The sequence below is a fragment of the Herpailurus yagouaroundi genome, unplaced genomic scaffold, assembly GCF_014898765.1.
Source record: "Herpailurus yagouaroundi ecotype Mexico unplaced genomic scaffold, PumYag 195, whole genome shotgun sequence".
Classification (NCBI taxonomy): Eukaryota; Metazoa; Chordata; class Mammalia; order Carnivora; family Felidae; genus Herpailurus; species Herpailurus yagouaroundi.
In genome coordinates, this window is record NW_024412426.1 from 2343856 (window position 1) to 2352084 (window position 8229).

General features: G+C 42.3%; 1 long non-coding RNA gene across 1 annotated transcript; it reads right to left on the reverse strand.

Annotated features, from left to right (window-relative positions):
- Positions 1-538: 538 nt before the first annotated feature.
- Positions 539-1817, reverse strand: LOC121011681 (uncharacterized). The gene is made up of 3 exons (XR_005781692.1): positions 1741-1817; positions 1115-1347; positions 539-1018 (listed from the first exon to the last, which is right to left on the reverse strand). It is a non-coding gene; the product is annotated as an uncharacterized LOC121011681 (long non-coding RNA).
- Between the last annotated feature and the right edge of the window lie 6412 nt (positions 1818-8229).

Sequence of the window (8229 nt, forward strand, 5' to 3'; positions counted from 1 at the left end):
AATGTACTGTTGGTTTGTATTATTTGCAGACTCTATAAGTTACAAATCCACCAATTCACTAAAATTTATTTGTAAACCCCAAATCAATCTTTGCAGGACTCTCAGGATCATTCTGGAACACATACAAAGAGGTGGAAAATTTGAGTCATCTGACACACGTTTCCAGCTGAAGTCGAACAAGGCACAACACCTTCTCGTTTCAGCTCTCATACTGTAAACCAGTGTCCTTTTTGTGACCAATTTATTGCCATATTTTTGGCATTTTTGTGTTTTTTTCTTTCACTGATGATTTTGCTGTTTAATTTTTTTTTTTAACGTTTATTTATTTTTGAGGCAGAGAGAGACAGAGCATGAACGGGGGAGGGTCAGAGAGAGGGAGACACAGAATCCGAAACAGGCTCCAGGCTCCGAGCTGTCAGCACAGAGCCTGACGCAGGGCTCGAGCTCACGGACCGCGAGATGGTGACCTGAGCCGAAGTCGGCCGCTCAACCGACTGAGCCACCCAGGCGCCCCTGATTTTGCTGTTTAAAATGGGCCTAAGCAGAGTGCTGAAGTGCTGTCTACTGTTCTAAGCACGAGAGTGCTGTGATGTGCCTTGAGAGAAAATACAGGTGTAAGGTAGGTTTGGTTCAGGTGTGAGTTATAGTGCCCCTCAGCCGTGAATTTGATGTTAATGGATCAGCAGTATCTATTAATTAAACACAAGCACGCATACATAAAAGGAGGTTGTGTATTGATGGGTTGATGAAAATGTAACCAGGGGCTCTCAGGAACTTAACCCTGCAATTCCCCCAGAAACAACGGTTCGGTATTTGCTAGCTCAGTGAGTGTTTGCAGTGACTGTATAGAACATAACTACTGGGACTAATGAGAATCCACTGCATATAGAAGCTCCTACACATTGTGTGGTGACGACAAGGCTTTAGGAAGTGTTTATTCTGAATCTCAGTGAGAAGGCAGGAAACACTCCGGGCAGGTTTTTGCCACAGTTGTTCAAGCTTTGCCAGGAATTTGGTTCTGAAAAGAGTCAAAAAGGAATTTTCACATATCCCCACACCATGCTCTCCTGTCAAATACAGTATAACAACAATGGGTTGTAACCACCCCTTATACCTCAGTTGCTGCTACGAATAATGTGCTCTTGTTAATAAGTTTCTTACTCCTCTTCTGCCCTGTGGGTGCCTCACGTTTCTGCCCCCAGAGAGGGAGCTCTAGGCTGAGCCAGTGTCTCCTTGCAGCCTGAGGGGTCTGAAGGGGGTCTCATGTCCTCCTCTCTGGGTGTTTTCTGCCCTCCTTCTCTCTCTGTCCCGACTAGCTTGTATTTGTTGCTTCTCCTTTCATTGACCCTGGGGGAAGCAAAAAGCAATCAAAGCCTTGTCTGGATCCTGGCTCCCTGGCAGGGTGACAGGGCATCTCTAAGCATAGGTGGTGGAGCAGGACGTGTGGAGAGGGTGAAGGGACTCTGGCCACCAGGTTTCTCCCCATAGGAAAGGCCCTCCCCGATCAGGCCACTGCTGGCCCCCACCAAGGTGGGGGTGGAAGCAGCAAGAACAATGGGAAGCTGCAAGATTTACTCTACACCTGGGTCTGATTAGAGTCCCATTCCTGAGGTTCTCCGGGCTGAACGCGTTCTCCCCAGGCAGCCAATTGGAGAAAATCTGCAAACCTGTGCTGAGGCCAGGCTTAGGGAGGCAGCCCTCCCCCTCCCACCCCGGGTGAAATGGAAGGGCTGTGGGTACTTGATCTTTATCTGAGCCCTCTCCGCCTCCCGGCCTCCTGCCAGCAACTAGTAGCCCCCAGCCAGGATCCTCTAGGAATTCAGAGCCTGGTGATTGTATTACCTTCTGAATTCCGTTAGCACACGCTGGCTGAGGAAGGGATGGTGGGGGGGGGGGGGGGGGGGGGGAGGTGGGGGGAAAGGAAAGTAAGGGGAGCCATCCAGCAGTGCTTGGTGCCAAGCAGACACCTTCCTTTGCTTGTCTCTGCCTTTCCAGCTTCAAATCCATCTTTGCCCCCATCTCTCATGCTCTCTGCAGGGAAGGACATGGATTATGTATATATAAACTGAAAAAAATAAGCAGTTTACAGGTTGTTCATAGGAAAACAGAAGTTAACAGTAATAGTAATCATAGGAAAACTATGTGCCAGGAACTGATTGAATTGCTTTACACATATTAGCACCTTTAATTTTCATATCTCTATTTTACAGATGAGGAAACTGAGGCAGAACTGTATGACCTTCAGGATGTCAACACGTCCCCATTTTGAACTGCTGTTTCCTCATAACTATAAAGAGGCATTAGACAAGATGAATATACAGTACGTCCCATCTCCATTTTTTTCTTTTCTTTTCTTCCTTTCTTTCCTTTTCTTTTCTTTCTTTCTTTCTTTCTTTTTTTTTTTTTTTTGTCTCTTTTTATACCAGGAAGGAGGAAAAGGAAGGAGAAAAGAATTTATTGAGTCCCTACTACCTTGGGTTCTATAGCAGAGTTGGTAAAGTTTCTCATAGAGGGCTAGAGACTAAGTTTGTTAGACTTTGAGGTCCATCTAGTCTCTGTCACAACCACTCACCTATACTTTTATAGCATAGAAGCAGCCATTGACAACATATGAATAGATAAGCATAGTTGTGCTTCAATAAAACTTTATTTAGCCAAAAAGGCAGAGGGCTGCATTGGCCCTCTGGCCTATTTAGCTCTATAAGAATCTGATTATCCAGTCTGGGGTCCTACCTTCAGAGAGCTTACACTCTGTTCCAGGCTTCGTCATGAGCTCCATGGCTATGACTGATCTATTCCATCTGTGAACATGCAAAATATACAAAACATGTATACACACACACACACACACACACACACACACACACACACACAGTGCTCCCCAGCCTTAGTCCATTGCACAAGCCAAAAGTCTCTTTTACACATTGTTTGGCAGTTCATATGTCCAGAAGGACATTTACTGGGCATCCACTGAGTCCCAGGCACTATACTTAATGCTTTCTTATACATTATCTCAATTCAGTAGGAATTATGATCCCTGTATTAATGTTTTAGGTCTACCATAACAGAGTACCACAGATGGGATGGCTTAAACAATGAAAATTTATTTTCTTACAGGTCTACAGGCTAGAAGTCCAAGATCACAGTGTTAGCAGGGTGGGTTTCTTCTGGGACCTCTTTCCTGGTTTTGTAGATGGCCACCTTCTCCTTCTCATGGTCTTCACTTTCTGCTTGTCTTTGCCCTAGTCTCCTTTTCTTATAAGGACACCGGTTGTATTGGATCAGGGCCTACCCATATGACCTCATCGTACCTTCATTACCCCCTAAAAGACCCTATCTCCAGTCACATTCTGAGGTGCTAGGGGTCCTGAGGGGTCAGGACTCCAACACAGGAATTTCTGGGGAGGACAGCTCTGCCACACATTTCCTCCTACAGAAAACATAACAGAGACTCTGAGGGGCCAGGTTATCTACCCAAGTTCACACAGTAATTTGAATGCCTAACTCCAAAGCCCCTGCTCTTAATCTCTTGGAGGTAGTTTGCTCATCACAGGAAAATCACAGCCTTTTTTGAAAATCAAAGATAATAGTTTCAGGGAGCTTTATAATTAAAGGCTTCTCTATGGACAATCTTTAAAGTAATAACTAAACACCAGCTTGGCCATTTCTTTGGCCACTAGAAATGTGATAACTTTCAAAAGAAGGATGCTGTCTCCTCCACTGACTGCCCTACCCATTAGGAATTGTCTTGTAGCCCACTGCACACTACCTCTTTCAGTCCTTCTCACCCCCAGCTTCTCCCTCCTCTCCCTTACTTAAGTGTCCTCTCAGAAGTACAGGTTTCATCCTAAGTGCCCGAAAAAAAGGCACCAGGTCCCAAGAGAACAACTGCTGAGACAGAGGAGGGCTTTCCCAGGACCGCTTTAGCCACAGCCCCACAGGGACAGGCCCTGCCCCATGAGACTGGTGGTCAACCAATGACCACCAAGCTGTAGGTCTGCAGTGGCCACAGGGCAGACCCAGGACAACCGTAGTCACTGAAGTAAGTAGGCAAGGGGTTGTTTGGCTAAACATATTTCTCAGATGAGGAAGAATCACTCACACTGACTTTCATTAAGTTTTGCAGAGTATTCTTTTATGTTCTCTATATCCTATCCAATCTTCAGACATCTGATTAGATTCTTGACACTCCTCCACAAATAAGACATTTCTTCTTATCTTGGTCCTTTTTTTCACCTTCTAAGTCCATGTCTTTCTTTACTTATGCTGTTTGTATATATTTATCCCACTGACACGGTTGTCTCCCCTGGTCTCTTCCTTTAAGAGGATCCAGGCTGTCTTCTGTCCTTGCATTATGCACTTTGTCTGGTTTTTCCTTCATTTTCTAATATTGGCTTGACTCACATTTAGTGAAATGCACAGATTTTAAGAGTAAAAGCTCTATGAATTTTGACAACACTGGTATAAGCCATACTTTGGTCAAGACACAGGCCACTTCCATCACTCTAAAAAGTTTTCCCATGCTCCTTCCTTGCCAATCCTATTTCCATCCCTACCATGACCCCCAGGCAACTGTTGTCCCAATTTTTTCCACCAATTTTCATCAATTTTTTTTGATTTTTCTAGAATTTCATACAAAAGGAATATACATTTCTGTCTGCCTGGTTTCTTTGGCTCAGCCTGATGTTTTCGAGATTCAGCCACATTGCTGCTTGTGTCCATAGTTTATTCCCTTCTATTCTTTTTTTTTTAATCTTTATTTATTTTTGAGAGAGAGACAGCATGTGAGCAGGGGAAGAGCAGAGAGAGAGGGAGACACAGAATCCGAAGCAGGCTCCAGGCTCCGAGCTGTCAGCACAGAGCCCGACGTGGGGCTCAAACTCACGAACTGTGAGCTCATGACCTGAGCCAAAGTCGGACGCTCAACCAACTGAGCCACCCAGGCGCCCCATTCCCTTCTATTCTTGAGCAGTATTTCATTGAATGCATATATCAGTGTTTTTTAAATCCATCTTCTCATTGATGGACATCTGTGTTGTCTCCAGGTTATTATGAATAAAGCCACCATGAGCATTCTCATACAAGTCTTTGTGTGGACATAAGCTCCAAATTCTCTTTGCTAAATATCTAGGAGTAGAATTGATGAGTAATAGGGTATGTGGAATGCTGAGTTTTATAATCAAGTGCCAAACTATTTTCCAGTAGTTTTTGTACTATTTTATACCCCACCAGCGATGAATGAGACTTCTGATTGTATGATATCTGCATCCACATGGGGTTGTCTCTTTGATATTGAGTTGTTGGGGTTTTTAATATAATCTTATGTTTGAGAGGTTGGTTTCTGGCATGATGGTGTGAGGAGCTCTGCAGAACCACCCCCTAGTGAAATTGGTGAAAAGCATTTTTTAAAAAACACGATACTTAAAGGCTCTGGAAATGGGAGTAAGGACGTATACATTTTTTAAATGTTTATTTATTTTTGAGAGAGAAAGTGAGACAGACAGACAGAGCATAAGCAGGGGAGGGGAGAGAGAGAGGGAGACACAGGATCCAAAGCAGGCTCCAGGCTCCGAGCTGTCAGCACAGAGCCTGATGTGAGGCTCGAACTCATAAACCACGAGATAATGATCTGGGCCAAAGTCGGACGCTGGGAATAAGGACATATAACAAATAAAGAAATATTTATTGAAGGGGTGCCTGGGTTGCCCAATAAGTTAAGCCTCTGATTTCAGCTGTGATCAGGATCTCACAGTTTGTGGGTTTGAGCCCTGTGTTGGGCTCTGTGCTGACAGCTCAGAGCCTGGAGCCTGCTTTGGGTTGTATGTCTCCCTCTCTCTCTGCCCCTCTCCTGCTCTTGCACTGCTTCTCTCTCTCAGAATAAATAAGAGTTAAAAAAATTAAGAGAATTTAAAAAAGAGAAATATTTATTGAAGGAAATCTACAAATATCTAGTAAAATGAAAGTGACAGTCTGTGGCATTTGAACCACTAGTTCTTCATAGAAATTGATAAGCTGATTCAAAAATTCATATGAATTTTCAGTGGACCCAGAATAGTCAAGACAATCTTGGAAAAAAAAAAAAAAGACAAACGAGTACTCAGGTTTTCAATTTAAAAACTTACCAAAAAGCAAAAGTAAACATTGTTGTACTGGCACAGGAAAGACATAATCAACAGAATACAATTGAGAGTCCGGAAACAAAAACCATCTGTCTATGGTCAACTGATTTTTGACAAAGGTGCCAACACCATTTAATAAGGACATAATAGTCTTTTCAACAAAGAGTTGAAATGTGAATAGGTACGTGCAAAAGAAGGAAGTTGGATCCTTACTTCACAACATATACAAAAATTCACTCAAAATGGATCAGTGATCCATAGGTAAGACCTAGGAGTATAAAACTTTTGGAAAAAAAATAGAATAGCATTCATAACCTTGGACTTGGCAAAGGAGTCTTATGTATGATACCAAAACCATCAGTAACAAAACAAAAATTAGATAATTTGGACTCCATCAAAATGAAAAACTTCCTAATTCAAATGACACCATTGAGAAAGTAAAAAGACAACCCAAAGAACAGGAAAAAATACTTGCAAATCATAGATCTGAAAGGGAATTGTATCTAGAACATAAGAATTCTTACAACTCAGGTTACAACAAATGATTCAATTTGAAAATGGGCAAAGGATCTGAATGAACATTTCTCTGAGGAAAATAAACTAATGGCCCATAACTACATGAAAAGTTGCTGGACATCATTTGTCATCAAGGAAATATAAATCAAAACCACAATGAGATCCTAGTTTACATCCTCTGGGATGGCATGAATCAACCAGAAAGTTATGTAATAACAAGGGTTGTTGAAGATGTAGATAAATTGGGACCCTCATATATTGCTGGTGGGAAAGTCAAATGGTGCAACACTTTGGAAAGTAGTCTGGCAGTAACATAAGAATCCTATCCAAGAGCAATGATGACATATGCTAACATAAAAACTTGTACACAAATGTTTATACCTTTACTCATAATAGCCAAAAGATTGAAACAACCCAAGTGTTCATTGACTGACAAATGGATAAACAGAAGGTGGTATATCCATACAATGGAATATTATTTAGCCATAAAAGGGAGAGAAGTACAACATAGATGAAATTTGAAAACGCTATACTAAGTGAAAGAAGCTAGGCATATATTATGTATTATATGATCATATGTTGCATGCATATATTTGTATTAAATAATCCAGAATAATGAAATCTTGTTTGCTTAGGGGCTCAGTGGTTTAGAGGACAGGGAGTGATAGCTAAAGGGTACAGGGTTTTGTTTTGTTTTGTTTTTTTGAGGTGATAAAAATGTTTTAAAATTGCTTGTGGTGGTAGTTTTACATATCTGCAAATATACTATGTGGTATGTGAATTATATCTCAACCATGCTGTTAAAATAATAATCCTTTGCTGATATAGGAGTATGTTTTCGTGTGTGTGACTGTAGTATTAGTTTCCTACTGCTGCTGTAACAAATTACCAAAAAGCTTAGTGGCTTAAAACAATACAAATTTATTATATTACAGTTATGGAGGTCAGAAATCCAAATGGGTTTCATTGTGCTGAAATAAAAATGTTGGCAGGGCCATTCTTCCTCCAGAAGCTAGGAGAGAGTCCCTTTCCATTCCTGTTTCAGCTTCTAGAGACTACCTGCAGAGTGACTTCCTCCATGTTGGCAATGCTTCACTCCATCCTCTGCCTCTGTCCTCACATCTCCTCTCTGTGACTCTCACCCTTGTCCCTCCCGCTTATGAGGACCATTGTGACTACATGGAACCCACTTGAATTATCCAAGATAACCTCCCATTTCAAGATTCTTTTTTTTAAGTGTATTTATTTGAGTGAGACAGAGACAACGTGAGTTGGGGGGGGGGGGGGGGTGGCGCAGAAAGAGGGAGAGAGAGAAAATCCCGAGCAGGCTCCGCACTGTCAGCACAGAGGCCAATGTGGGTCTTGAACTCATGAAACCTCAAGATCATGACCTGAGCCAAAACCAAATCGGACGCTTAACTGACTGAGCCACCCAGGCACTCAAGACTCTTAATTTAGTCGTTTCTGCAAATTCCCTTCTCCCATTTAAAGTAATGAAGTCACAGATACCAGGGGGTAAGATATAGACATCTTTGGGAGACCCATTGTATGTCTACCAGAGTATATGTGCATGCGTGCATGCATGTGCATTTAT